This window comes from Callorhinus ursinus, unplaced genomic scaffold (assembly GCF_003265705.2).
Source record: "Callorhinus ursinus isolate GAN/ISIS: 27379988/994484 unplaced genomic scaffold, GSC_fseal_2.0 scaffold5, whole genome shotgun sequence".
Lineage (NCBI taxonomy): Eukaryota > Metazoa > Chordata > Mammalia > Carnivora > Otariidae > Callorhinus > Callorhinus ursinus.
The window spans coordinates 80,580,887-80,595,062 of NW_027397067.1; the positions used below are offsets into that span (position 1 = coordinate 80,580,887).

At 54.1% G+C, this 14,176-nt stretch overlaps 1 long non-coding RNA gene across 1 annotated transcript; it reads right to left on the bottom strand.

The window, feature by feature from the left end:
- Nucleotides 1-6,350: 6,350 nt before the first annotated feature.
- LOC141372777 (uncharacterized) lies at nucleotides 6,351-9,632 on the bottom strand. The gene is made up of 3 exons (XR_012378183.1): nucleotides 9,348-9,632; nucleotides 7,305-7,412; nucleotides 6,351-7,132 (listed from the first exon to the last, which is right to left on the bottom strand). It is a non-coding gene; the product is annotated as an uncharacterized lncRNA (long non-coding RNA).
- Nucleotides 9,633-14,176: the final 4,544 nt, after the last annotated feature.

Sequence of the window (14,176 nt, forward strand, 5' to 3'; positions counted from 1 at the left end):
CGTGTCAGCCAGCCTGGCCTGGAAGGTTCTTCGATTTCTAGCTCCCCCACTTGTGAAGCTATAGAAAGGCCTCCCCTGTGCCTCAGGGGAGGGAAGCAGGGTTCCAAAGGCTAATATATAATGTGATGACACCATGTTTGGCCCAAAGAAAACAACCCAGAGAAGCCCAGCTAGTTCTCAAATCAGCACCATGTCATCAAGTGTGAACTGTCTTGTGGTTAAGGTTGGTTTGGGTGGCCTCCAAGGGAAATTCGAGTTGCTTTGGCTTAGGAGATACGTTCATGCCTCTGTGTGTGTGGGTGCCTGTGGGTGTATGTGTGTGGTGTGTGGTGTGTGTACTGTGTGTGTATGTATGGCGTGTGTGTGTGACGTATGTGTTGTGTGAGGTGTGTATGAAGTGTGTGAGGTGTGAGGTATACATGTGTGGAGCATGTGATGTGTGTGAGGTGTATGGTACGTGTGGTGTGTGTGTGTGACATATGTGAGGTGTGCGTGGCATGAGGCATGCATGTATGAAGTGTGTATAGTATGTGGGAGGTGTGTATGGTATGTGTGTGGCGTGTGTGAGGTGTACATGTGTGGAGAATGTGGTGTGTGTGTAAGGTGTGTGTGGTGTGAGGTGTACGTGTGTGGAGCGTGCAGTGTGTGTGTGAGGGGGGTGGTATGTGTGAGGTGTACGGAGTGTGTGGGCTGTGTGTGTGTGTGGGTGGGCTGTGTGTGAGGTGTGTGGTGTGTGTGAGGTGTGTGGTGTGTGTGAGTGTGTTTGAGGTGTGTGTGAGGCACGTGTGGTGTGAGGTGTACGTGTGTGGAGCGTGCGGTGTGTGTGTGAGGTGTGTGGTGTGTGTGAGGCACGTGTGGTGTGAGGTGTACACGTGTGGAGCGTGTGGGGTGTGTGTGCACTGCTGTGGGTCCGCAGGAACAACAAGGCTCCGATGGCACAGCCCTCCCCAGACACCAGCCCTCGTCTGACGGGCAGACGTTGACAATTTCCGTGGGGGCAGCAGTGCTTTTCTGCGTCCACGTCTTTTCCAGACCAATGACCTCGCTTGCACGTCGCCCCCCAGATGGGTCTTCTCATGGTTTTGCAGCTGGAGGAACGGCAGCTGAAAGAGGGGGGCTGACGGCCCAGCGCCGGGACACGATCCTGGGGACCCGGACGCGAGCTCCGGGAACGAATGCTCCGCTCTTTCTTGCACGTGGGGCAGAAGCCTCCGGCCCGGCGCGTGGCTCAGAAAGAAGGGGGCGTCCCTGCGAGCGCAAGCGGGGCCCTAGCCCCAGGAGGTGTGTACTCCGCTCTGGGCGGCGGACTGGTATGCCTGATTCTCTGGGAGGCCAGTGTTAACTGGGATGGGGAAAGAGCCAACCCCGCGTGAGAACACAACGCCCTGGACTGCATCTGCCAGGGGAATCCAGGAGGGCGTGCTGGAGGAGGTGTCCCACGAACTGCTCTTCGTGCCAGTTAGGATTTCTGTCACTAGGTACACCAGTTCACTGTGTGAACCACAGTGGCTTAAGCAGAAGGGGGTTAACTTTCCGACGACGTGAGGAGCCTGCAGGAGCTAGCCCGGGGCTGGAGCAGCCACCTGGGAAGGTGGTCACAGAAGAGGCTCCTTCTAGCGCCCTGCCTTAGCATCCTTAGAGGGCGGCTCCGTCTCTAGGCTTTGGGTTTGCAGACCAGGAAGGAAGGAAGGGAGCACGCGAGTCAGAAAGCAAAAGGTGAGCGGAGTCAGCACTCCCCACTGGGAACCTGGCAGACTCCCGGGGCACCCGGGCTCCTGAGTAGGGCAGAGCAGAGCGAGGCTGTGGAGGGGGCCCTGAGTGGGCCGAGTGGGCAGCACGGCCGAGGCTGGATGAGGGGAAGGGGAGCCCGGCAGCCGGGACACTGGTGAGGGGGCTCCTCGGAGGCGGCAGGTCAGAACCCGCAATGCCGATCCTGTTCTCAGAACGCGCCCCCGTGGGAGGACCTAGGAGCCGTGTACGCCGGGGGCCGGGCCGGCGGGCTCGGGGCGAAGTGCCTGCTTCCACTGCCAGCTCTGCCACCTTGTACGTGGCCAGGAGGGACTCCTCTGTGCCTCACTCTCCTGTGACGCGCAGGGGCAGTGAGGGTGCCCACACAAGGAATGCAGAGGCGGTCACGTGGGCAGAGCGAGGGGTGCGCACGTGCTGAACAGACACCGGCTGCCATGAAGGAGACACAGACGCAGACGCCCCGTCTTCCTCGGACGGCCTAGCCACGGTTGCCTTTAGAGGCGCCGTCCGGCCTGCTCCCACCCGGGCCCGGGCGGGCGCCGTCCGCCCAGACGCACACTTGCACGTTCGCCCACCTGCACGCTGGACGAGCGAGCCGCTGAGAGTCTGAGCAGACACGGGCCGCCAAGTGGGTACGAGGGTGCGAGTGGTGACAGTGGCCACAGCCCCAGCCGGGAGCTCGGGGCGGACCTCCTGATACGGTGATGTCTGCACTTAGGGAAGGCCGCGCACGCCTCGCCACCGGTGTCTCACAGCCCGTCCAGTCAGGGACACAGGCTTGTGTCACCTGGTGTTGTCCACTTCTGCTTCCAGCTGTGAAGGAGCAGCTTGTATCAAAAGAACCCTCCTGCAGAAAACAGCTACGAGGGCTGGAAACAAGACAAAATAAAACCAATCTGAGGGCTTTGTGGAGGATTGGAGGCCACGTAGAATTGGGGTGCCCGATTCTTAGTGAGGGAGGAACACGGGGAAGCCAGTGGGACCTTCCACGGTCCCCTCTGGCTTAGGGGTGATGGTCATGGTGTGACAGATAGAGGCTGACCACGGAGCACCTGCAGCTTTTGCAGGCTCGCAGTGATTGGGGCTCGAGGTTACCAAGGCAGCAGAGGCGGGAAGAGCTCCGAGAAAAGCAAACCAGAGGCAGGGGAACCTGGCATTCTGTGCAGCTCTTGTTCTCAAAGTCTGCTGAATCTGCAGCGGCTCAGAGGCGAGAGGTCAAGAAGCCAACAAAAAGTGGCTGCTAAGAGGCCGAGATGATAAGCTCGACTGTTGGCAATCTCAGGATGTTGGGGGAGAAGAAAATCGAAGTTCAGAGCCATTCAAGGATGATGGGCCTCAGTAAACACCCCCAGTTTTCAGCGAACACCCCTACAAGGTATGCTCTGGATTTAGGGAAATCTGAGACCAGTCCTCACAAAGCCTGAATCCAGTCTTACTTTCTCTCAAGTCCTGAGTGGTACCAAGTGACCTTGCTCTATTCTTACTGCCAGCAGGAGAAAATCAAACCCTCTCTGGAGGAAGGTCAAATCCTCCAGAGCCTCTGTGACTTTCCAAACACAGTGTCTGACGTTTAATGCAAAAGTGACTGGGCATATCATCAGACAGAGCCAATGAAAGAAACCAAAACCAAGCCAAACCCAAATGAAATACCCAGGCAATAGCAACAAACCCACAGGTGATGCAAATATTGGATTTGAAAATGTAATGAAAATGTTGATATATAGATATCAAGATGGAGAACTTAAAAAAATGAGAACTTATACAAAAGAAGAAGCGATAGTACTAAAACATATAGTAACTAAAACTAATGATTCCATTGATGGTTTAACAATAGGCTAGATACAGCAGAAAACAGGATTAGTGAGCTAGAATTGAGGTTTGTAGGAAATGTTCAGACAGAAGCATGGGAAAAATAAGATAGAACAGGAAAATACAGAAAAGAACATTAGAGAGCTATGAGGCAGGGTGGAAAAATTTAACAGTCCTAGAAGGAAAGCAGAGGGTAAGCCAGGAGCAATATTTGAGATATAATAGCTGAGCATTTCCAAATTGGCAAAAGACATCAAGCCACAGATTCAAGAAATTCTAAGACTCCCAATCAAGAAGGATAAAAAGAAGATCACACCTGGGCACATCATTACCAAACCAGCAAAAAAACACAGTCAAAGAGAAACTCTTAAAAGTAGCTAGCGAAAAAGACACAATTACTTTAAATGGCGTGAGAACAGAACAAAGATGGCTTCTCAGAGGACATGATGGAAGCCAGAGACAATATTCAAAGGGAGGAACGGAAAACTGTGGAGAGCCTCTAATTTCATAGTAAGCTAAATATACTTCAAAAATGAACGTGAAACAAAGATGTTTTCAGATCAACAAAATCTGTCAGTAATCGCTGGCTGACCCACACTAAAAGAAACACTGGAGGTAGTTCATCAGATAGGAGAAAAATTATTCTAGTAATTTAGGTAGTAATGTAGGAATAGAGTGCCAGAATAAGCAAATAAGTAAATACAACTAAATACATATTGACAGTTTAAAATAATAGTAATTTTTATGGGGTCTAAAACACATGTAGAATAAAAATAAAAACAGTGCAAAAGTCAGGATGGGGTTTATGGAGTTAAAATATAAGGTCTTTCTATTGTCTCGGAAGTGACAAGTGAAAAAAATTATAGTAGACTCTAAAAAGGCAAGGATGCATGTTGTAATTCCTAGAGTAACTATTAAAAGATAAATGATTGAATACATAATTAACACCCTATAAGAAGGAAAAGGAAATAGTTGAGATATTGGAATAATCAAGTCAAAAGGCAAGAAAAGAGAAAAAGAGAACACAGAACAGGTGCGGTAAATAGAAAATAAACAGTAATATGGTAAATTTAAACTCAAATAGATCAGTAATGGCACTAAATGTAAATGGACTAAATACTCCAATGAAAAGAATGATCGCCAGATTGGATTGAAAAAAACAACAACAACCCAACTATATGCTTCTTTTAAGAGACTTATTGTAAATTTAAAGACACAAGAAGATTGAAAGTAAAAGGATGGAAAAAAATATGGCATTCAAACAAATAACATACAGAAAAAAAGAAAGGAAAAAAGGAAGGAAAGGAGGTGGTGCAGTTTAACTAATATCAGATGGAAAATTGAGCAGCCTTCATTATGTTATCAATACTGGCCTTAGGACTTAAAAAGGGACATTTCAAAATAATAAAAGGCTCATTCCAAGAGTAAGTTATGAAATCCTAAGTTTTCAATCACCTGATAACATAGCCTCAAAAGATATAAAGCAAAAATTGGCGACCTAATGGATTAAGGACTACCGTATAGGACAGGGGGAGCCAGCGACTAATGGCTGCTAGGAAGTTAGCAGGGGCTTCACTGAGGAGGAGACCTCTCAGCTGGATCTTCAGGCACGAGTAGGTGTTTTCTAGGTGGAAATGACAGCAGGAATAATAACAACGGCTAGATCCTCGTTTCTTTACCTACCCCATTTCACTCAACTCTTAACAACAACCCTGTGATTCAGGCTCCATTAGATCCCGAGCAGAAAGATAAGGACACTGAGGCCCAAAGAGCTCCAGTAATTTGACCAAGATGATGAAGCAAATGATAGATAAATCCAGGATTTGGACTCCTACGTTTGCTTCCAAAGCTGGGGTGCTTTGCCCGTAGGCCACCCTGTCTCATGCGCAGAAGCATCATGTTTGTTTGTTTCAGTCTCTTGTTTGACTTGTGTCTGAAGTATTTATTTCAGGAAGACGAGTGTTTGAGCGTCCTTGATCGTAATGATCCCAATCCTAAAAATATACCTATATTTGTATATAGATATTGCAGATTGTAGATATAGACACAGATGTAGATATATAGGTGTATATATAGATATATATAACAAGAATTCTGCCAATGAGAACCTACAAATCAGGAATAGGTGGCTTGAACTGAAGTCTTAGACTTGAGGAGAGCAGTGCAGCCCAGCCCAGCCCAGCCCGGCCCAAAATACTGGTGTGCCTACTGCCACCTAGTGGCAGTGTATAATAATTACAGGAACAGTGTAAGAGGAAAGGTTTTACAGAAAGCAGTGACTGAAAACTTCAAGTTATAAGCGGACAGGAAACATGGGACCCTGGCATCAAGTTGTTCAATAAATATTTGTTGAACGAATAGATCACTGCCAAGCTGTTCTGTCAACTGCTTTTGATTCACAGTCTCCATGATTTCCTTTTCCCCCCATTTAGAAAGTAAAATTGATTCAGAAATTAAAGAGAAAAAGAGCAGTCATCCCTGGCTTCTGTACTCAGTTTCCAGAATGAATTCTGGTTAATGATCTTAATGCTTTCTTTCCATCTTACTTTTTAAGAAAAAAAATCACATTAAAACAAAGTAGAAGTGATACCTGCTCATTATAAAGAACTCACAACATGATGGATGTGAGAAAACTGCCCCAGTCCCACCAGCCTGAAATAACCATTGGCGTTAGGTGAACATCATTTTGGGCGACTTACATGCAAGTACACAAACAGAAGGATGGATGAGGAGCAGATGGGTAGAAAGACTTTTATAAAACCAGAAGAATCATATATTGGATACTATTTTTATTTAATTTTACTTGAATTTAAACAAAGAAAAAGGGAAGCTAATGGAATTGCTGGGTTCATATACATAGTTCTTTTATACAAGAGATATTTTCAATAAAATATCCCTCCAAGTTTAAGAGAAGAAACCGTGGGGGACATTAAAAGGTTGACGTCATTAAGATTTTTTTGCAAAGACATATTATCATTTTTGTTGTATAGTCTGACTTCTTGCTGTGAAACATGAGTTCATTGGCCCAAAAGCATTGGCATGAGCATGCGGTTTTGAGTATATGGAAGTCCTTTCATACCAGCTGGTAAATATCAGCTGCTGGGCTCTGTCCACAGAGGTCTGCATCCCGGCTACCCTGATCCACCACCAGGAGCAGTCCCAACCCCAACTCCTCAGGATCCAGGGCAACAGGGCAAATGGGACTCTGGACCCTTCCCCAGGACTGCCTTCAACACCCCAGTTCAAGCAGAGCAGCTCAGTTTTTATCCGTTGTATATACTGGGTGCCCACGCAAGGCATTGCTGGCAAGACGTTTTCAGCATCCAAGGGGATTGAACACTGCTGCTCAGGGTCAGTCCTCAGAGCCTTGCAGCGTTACCATCCCTAGCCTCAGAGAATAGAGAACTTTCTGCCTAAGCACGCCTAGCTCATGAAGCAGTCAGAGAACACATCTGCAACCTGGGTGTAATTCCCTTGCATCCTGATTGGCAGCAGACATGGTCCTTCCGAGTGGAAACTCCCTGTGATCCTGCTCCAAATAGGGTGAGGCCAAAGGTGTGGAGCCCAGGCGCACCTGCAGGCAGCGGGAAGGGAGTGAGCTTGCTCAGGCTCGGCTCCGCACCTGGCCCCATGCCCAGGTTCTCATGCTGAAGATCTTTCCCCATCCTGTGAGAGGTGCTTTCTCTCGCCACCACCTCCCACCCCTGCTTACAGGTGAGGACTCTAAGGCTTGGGGAAGCACGTACCTGCCTGAGAACCCGCTGGCCCCTCCAGGTACGGCCTGGACGTGAACTCAGGTCTGTCTCATGCCAAAGTCTTTGCTCTTTCGGTGCGGCCTCTGAGGACACCCCATCCTGTGTGGAGAAGGAAGGGGGGTCAGGAGCGGCCCCAGGAAGGGCCTGGGAGTGGGAGCTCAGAGGATACCTTCGTGCTCCCTTTTGGTGACAAAGCTCCTGAAACATGACTTGGCACCTTTGTGCCCCCGAGCGCAGCAGGGCCAGGCACTGGAAGCCTCGGAGCACATGAATAAAGGCGGGAGCATGAGCCCCCAGCCCATGCTCACAGATCGCAGAGGTGGTCTTGGAGTCAGAGGGCCCTGGGTTGGAGGCCCAGCCCTGCCCCTTATCCCTGTGGCCTCAGGCAGATTACTGTCCTCCCCGAGGGATTTGTCCTCCTCGCCCTCACTGTGCGCACCTTATCTTCACCCTGGGTTCGGCCGGACCCTGTCACCCTCACATTTTCAGTGACCTCCAGCTGCAGCAGTGGATACCAACCCCGGGAGTCCATCAGAACCAGCCGGGAACTTTCCAACTGTGGTCTATGGATCAGAATCCAGAACCCAAAGCTGTGGCCTTGGTGAGGAAGCCCAGAGTCATTGGCCCAAAGGAAAATCTGCAAGCCCCTTGCCCAGCATCTAGGCACTTTGTGATTTTGGTTTCCACCTTCGTCCAGTCTGATCTCTTGCTAGACCCCAGCCCCGTACCCATACTTCTTTTGCCCTAGACTCCTCCTGGCACCTGGGTCACATCCACATTGGAGCTCACACTCTTCTTGCTGCCTGGAACATCCTTCCCCCTACCCACTTTCCTTCTGACAAAGTCCTACTCTCTCTTCAAGACCCCATTCAAAGGTCACCTCCTCTGTGAAGCCCTCCCTAAATGTTCCCACAGCCACATTTCTATTCCACATTCTTCTTAAGTGGTATGGTGGGTATGTGGTCCTTGTGCCTGTTTCCCTGTTAGTCTGGCATCTTTCAGGGGGCTTGGACCTGACGCAGAGTAGTGAAGGAATGAATGAACAAATTAATGAATGCATGGCCACCTTTGGGTGCAGGGCCTAGCTCGTAGGACATGTTCCCAAGGTGTGTTGATGGCCGGTGGAAGACAGAGTTTCTGGGGCTTTGTCACAACTGCCCAGCAATGTAGAAGTTTCCAGGGAAGGCAGAGACCTTGAGGTCATTGGATATTCATTTTCTTTTCTTCAACAAATATGTATATAATATATAGTCTTGGTAAAAATTCAGATAATCATGGAATTGTGCAAAATAAGCCATTCACAGAGCCAGCCCTCCTCCCTACCCACAGAGGCTGAGGCCACCTCTGCTGGCTTATTTATTTTCAGTGGAATGTTTGGTTTCTCCCCACCCTGGACCTGGGGACCCAGCGTGCAGGGGGCGCCCTCAAGGGGACGGCTCAGGGACCTCTGCCACGTGCCCTCCAGCGGTCAGCCAGCCCCACGGTTGAGGGCTTCTGAGCATAACCGGCTCCTGATGCCTGGTGCCGGTCAGTCTGCCTGCAGCCGGCGGCCATGCCTCCCTGACCCTGTCTCTTCATCTCTAACCTCTCGTCCCAGCTGCCTGCGTGGTTGTGGGGGCTGCTGGAGACCTGGACAAATGTTCTTCCTTTCTGCCACCTCCAGCCTACGCTGCGACTGGCTGAAAGCAGGGCTGCTGGAGCTCCCGGTCCTGGACAGGCTGGGATGAGTATACGAGACTCCTGAACCCAACCAGAGCCTGCGCTTCATCCCTCCGTCCCTCCGTCCCTCCGTCCCTCCCTCCCTTCCTTCCTTCCTTCCTTCCTTCCTTCCCTCCTTCTTACACATGCTCTGAGCACCCACTCTGGACCCAGAGAGCCAAGCCCCATGCGCTGGGACCCCCAGGAAGGAGACTGTCATAGGCCAGGAAGCTGACAGGCCGTGCAGAGCCGAGATAGTGCTGGGAAGCAGGCGGACAGCAGGACCACCGTGCCTGGGGCCAGGGTGAAAGGGGGAGGATAACCAGGTGCACTTACCTCTCATCGGCTCCCTCCTTCCTTCCCTTCCTCCGTCTGCATTTACTGAGCAACTGCCTGTTCCCGGCCCTGGGGACACTGGGTAGAAAGGAGACGTTGGCATCCCCAAGACCTCACAGCCCCATGAGGACACAAGCAGTGGAGGCAGGTGCAGAGTCGAGGGAGGCTTCCCCGTGGGGCTGGACGTGAAGGGTGAGGAAGGGCGGACCCGGTGCAGGGAACTGCATGCCCGAAGGCACGGAGGCTGGGGGCCGGACAGCCGCAGCTGGTGTGGGAGCTGCTGACAGCTCTTCACTGGGGGAAGGCAGGGTCCGGAGCCCCGGCCGCGCTGCGCTCCCCTGACTCATTTCCTGGCCCCTTGGCCTCTTCGACCTCCTTTGCTCCCGGCTGTCCAGGAGGAAGTGGCACGGGCCTCTGGCTGCACAAAGGGAGGCTTTGACATTGGAGAAAGGGGGTGAGGAAGGAGGGGCGAGTGGTGTGTGTGTATTTCTGGATGTGGCTCAGGAATCTGCTCCTCTTTCTTCTCCTCCGACACCATGGCAACCAGGCCTGCAGCTGGGGGGAGCTGCCTGCAGGAGAGCTGCTTAGCCGAGGGGGTGGGCTGGGGCACAGGCCTGGCGAGGCTGCTCTGCTCTGAGCCTCAGTGTTGCCATCTGCAGTGTGGGGAGAGCGATACAGGGTTGGCAGGACTGAACAGGGCCCCCAGGGAGCAGATGCCCAGGCAGGATTAGTGGGGCCAAGTCTGTGAGGTAAGAGAGGGAGCCGGGGAGCATCCTGGATGGGCTAGAGTCCCTTTGTGTTTGGCGAGGCCATCAGGGAGTCCTGCAGCCGAGTGGCCCATTGGAGGTGGCTGTACCTCTTGGGAAGCTGGTGGCCCTCTGCACCCTTGGTCTCTGCCCGGGAGCACCCAGGGGAGACTGGGCTGCGCCATGAGCGGGGAGCCAGGGCGTGGCGGCCACCTGGAGCTGGGGGTCTGAGTGGCAGTTTTGTGGCCACCCCACTGCCCAAACCCTCCCCTGCCAAGGTACTGGGGCTTTGCTGTTTCCAGAACTCAGTCAACGGCAGAGGAGGGGCCAGGGAAGGGGGGGCCAGCCCCATGTTTGTGTCCTGGGGCTGCTGTGACAAATGACCACAAACTGGCTTAAAAAACAGGAAATACCCTCCCACCGTCTGGAAGCCAGGCTCTGAAATCAAGGTGTCCGCAAGGCCAGACTCCCTGTGAGGCTCTGGGAAGGATGCTCCCTGCCTCTTCCAGCTTTGGGGGCCTCAGGCCTCCCTGGCTTGTGGCCGCATCCCTCAATCTCTGCCTCGGTTTCCATGTGGCCTCCTCCCGTGTCTCTGTGAGTCCCCCCTCCTCCTTACAAGGGCACGGATCCCTAGATACAGGGACCGCCCTGCTCCCGCATGACCTCATCTTAATGAATGACATCTGCAAACACACTTTTCCCAAATAAGGCCACATTCTGAGGTTCTGGGTGATTACAAGTTTTGGGGGGACACTTCAACCCGCTACAACCCGCTGGGCAGCTGGGGGCGGGGAGCTGGCCTGTGTGAAAAAAGGTCTGGGGAGGAGCACTCCGGCAGGGATCAGGGGTCCCATAGGGTGGGGTGGGGTGGGATTTCAGGTGATGGTGGGTCAGTGCTAGGGGAGAACCAGCAAAAGGAAGGTGGGACTGAGCCAGGAGATCAAGGTCCCTGTTCCCTACCACCCACCCAGCCACACTCACTCACACACACACACACACACACACACACACACACTCACATGCATGCAGGGCAAGGTCATGTCCCTGTGTTTGCCTGCCATGGCCGGGGGTCCTGCTCTCCCTCCAGGCTCCTCCTGGGACCCAGTGCCTGCAGAAAGTCCTGCCCAGCGACCCTGGGCCTCCCTGGGCTTGGCTCCATCACTGCCACTAGGCAGGAGGTAGGCAGTGAGGTGAGACTCCTGTCTTAGGCGCACCCCGCCAGGGGCTCTGTTGCCCTCATCAGTGAAAGGGATGATGCTCTGCAGGGGGCTGCTGGGGGTGACTTCAGCATTGCGCCCATGGGGGTATCCCCTCCAAGGTGGGATGGGCCCTCTCTGCCCCAGGAGGAATGGGGATGAGGCAGTGGGGGGTCCAGCTCTTGGCCTGAAGGCAGGGCCTTGGGAAAGTCCTGCACAGGGTGGGGGGTCTTCCTGGTCCCTGGGCCTCCTGGGCTCTGCTGGCGGTCAGCACAGGCATCCTCCACACCTGCACGCACACTCACACAGACCCCACCTGCTCTCACTCACAAGCACACACTTATTCTTGCACATTCCTGCTCACACACTCGACTCCACACAGCCACACTGACCCCTCCTTGCAGCCACTCATGCCAGGCCCTCCGCCCAGCAAGAGCGCAAACAACGCCTTCTAGGATGCCAGGTCTCCCTTTCCCCTCTCCCCTCCTCTCCTCTCCCTTCCTCCCCCTCTGCTCTCCCCTCCCTTTCCCTTCCCTCTGCGCCCCCTCTCCTGTCCCCTCCCCTCCCACCTTCCCCTCCCTTCCCCTCCTCTCTGTCCGGGCCTCCCTGCCCCAGTTTCTGGGTTGTCCCAGTGGAACTCAGAGAACAGGCAGTTCCTGGCCCGTCCCCACCACTTCCCTCCTCCTGCCCTTTCCTGGAAGCTCTGGAAACCAGGAGAAGGCGGCCAGGACGGAAGCAGGATGGAAGCCCAACGGAGCTGAGCGTGGAGCTGGGCAGACACACAGCCCAGCACACGGTGGGGCCTCACAGGCCCAGCTTCTGCCCTTCCTGGGCCTAGTTCATTTTGGGAGGAGGGGGTACCCCAGCTTCTCAGCGGGTGTCCCCACCCTCCCCACACCCAGCTCCTCCTGCACAGATGCCCCTCCCCTGGTCCAGGGTCCCAGTTTCTCACAGCACCCCCCGCCCCCCCGCTGTGTCTGCCGTTCAGCCTCTAGATCCACAGCTGGGCTGTGTGTTGGGGGTACAGCTTCTGGGTCCTGCAAGACATTCTCCTTTGCTCCTGTGCAGGGAGGGGGTGGACTGGGTGAGGACAGCCTGTGGACGCCCAGACCCAGGGCCCTCTCCGGCACCCACCTCAGAGCCCCCCTTTCAAACTAGCCCACGGTGGGGGGGGCTGTGTCTGGACTGTACTGAGCTCATGCCTGGCACAAAATAGATGCTTAGCCCCCAGGGGCGTTGTTCCCAAGCGCAGAGCTTCATCTGACGCATGGAAACCGGCCTCAAGTCTCAGGCAAGGAAGGGTCAGCCTCAGGTCCCAACCTCAGGCCCCTCCTTCCGGGACCGCGCGGCACCTGCGGCCCCCTGCCGTCTACACTGTTGTTAATACTAGCACTCGGCATTGAGCACACGGAGGTCCTGCCTTCCTCCAGAGGGCGCCTCCAGTTCCAAGGACTAGGTTTATTACCTCGTTTTCCCTGGATGGGTTGAGGTCAGAGAGCTGAGGTAGGGCACGGATGCCAACCTGGTTGGCCTCTCCCAGTCCCTCCACTGTGCCAAGTGTTTCAACCTCAGGGCCTTTGCACTGCTGTCTCCTGTGCTGGAACTCTGTTCCCCTTGCTCTGTGCCTCAGCGACTCCTTGGTGTTCTTCCTATCTCAGCCCGAATGTCACCTCCTGGGAAAGCCCTTCCCCCACCCCCACCCCCACAGCCCCCCTCACAGAATCCAGTGACCTGCCAGGAGGCACTTATAATGTGTCCAACGTACTCGGGCATTTGCTGGTTTTCTGCCTGTCCCCTCTGCTGCCCCTAATTTCCCTGAGAGCAGGAACGAGGCATCCCTTGTCCCAGGGCCCAGCAAGGCATCTGGCATGCAGTAGGTACTCAGTGAATAGATAGGACCTACTGGGAACAGTGCTGAGGGCTTCCAGACCATGGGTCTGTGTCTCCAGACTCCATCATCTGGAGGGGACCGACCAGGTCAGGCCAAACGGACTGGGCTGGGTTGGAGTCTCTGGGCAGGACAAACTGGGTCAGAGCATGTGGGGCAGAGCCAAGCTGCAAGGCCCAGGAGTGCGTGAGCCAGTGGGCCGGGGCCAGGAAGGGCCCCAAAAGGGCTTGGTGGCCAGAGGCCGGGGCCCTACAGCACATGGAGCATTTGGGGTGGGACCCAGGGTCAATACTCTTTGCAGATTGTCTGCTCTCCTGGGCAGCTGTGGCCCCGGGGGCGTGGGGGCAAGTCAAAGACTTGGGCTCTGGCCAACCTAGTCCAAATCCCACCCCATCCCTTACTGACCATGTGCCTGAATGTCACTCCTCTTTGTTCAGCCTCCCGCAGCCCAGGGCCTGGAGACTGGGGGGTTTTGGGGGGCTAAGGGACCCTTTCATAGTCCTGGGGGCCAGCGAACACCAGGCCAGTCCTGGATGCTCTCCCTCCTTGCCCAGAGGTGTGGACCGAGAAGCAGCAGACCAGGAGGTGAAGGAAGGAGCTCACAGTGGCTCATTCTGGTGTTTATGTGGGGAAATAGAACATTGCATCAAAATCAACTTGTTTTGTTTGGTTCAGACACCTGGGTCACAGAAGTTCCATTGTTATGTGCTGGCAGCCAGCCTCCAAGGTGACCTCCAGGGACCCCGCTTCCTGGGACTCACACCCTGAAGTGTCCTCCCGTCAGAGGCGGGCTGACCCGTGTGACCCCCGGCTGTGGTGGAAATGAGTGACTTCTGGGGCCAAGCCACCACGGGCATGTGGCTCCGGTCTTGCCCCCCAGACCACTGCTCTGGGGGCAGGCAGCGCCGTGCTGTGAGGATGCTCAAGCACGTGGGTGGAGAGGCCCAGGGGTGAGGACAGCCACGTGAGTGGGACAGCCTGGCCAAGGGCACGGCCAGA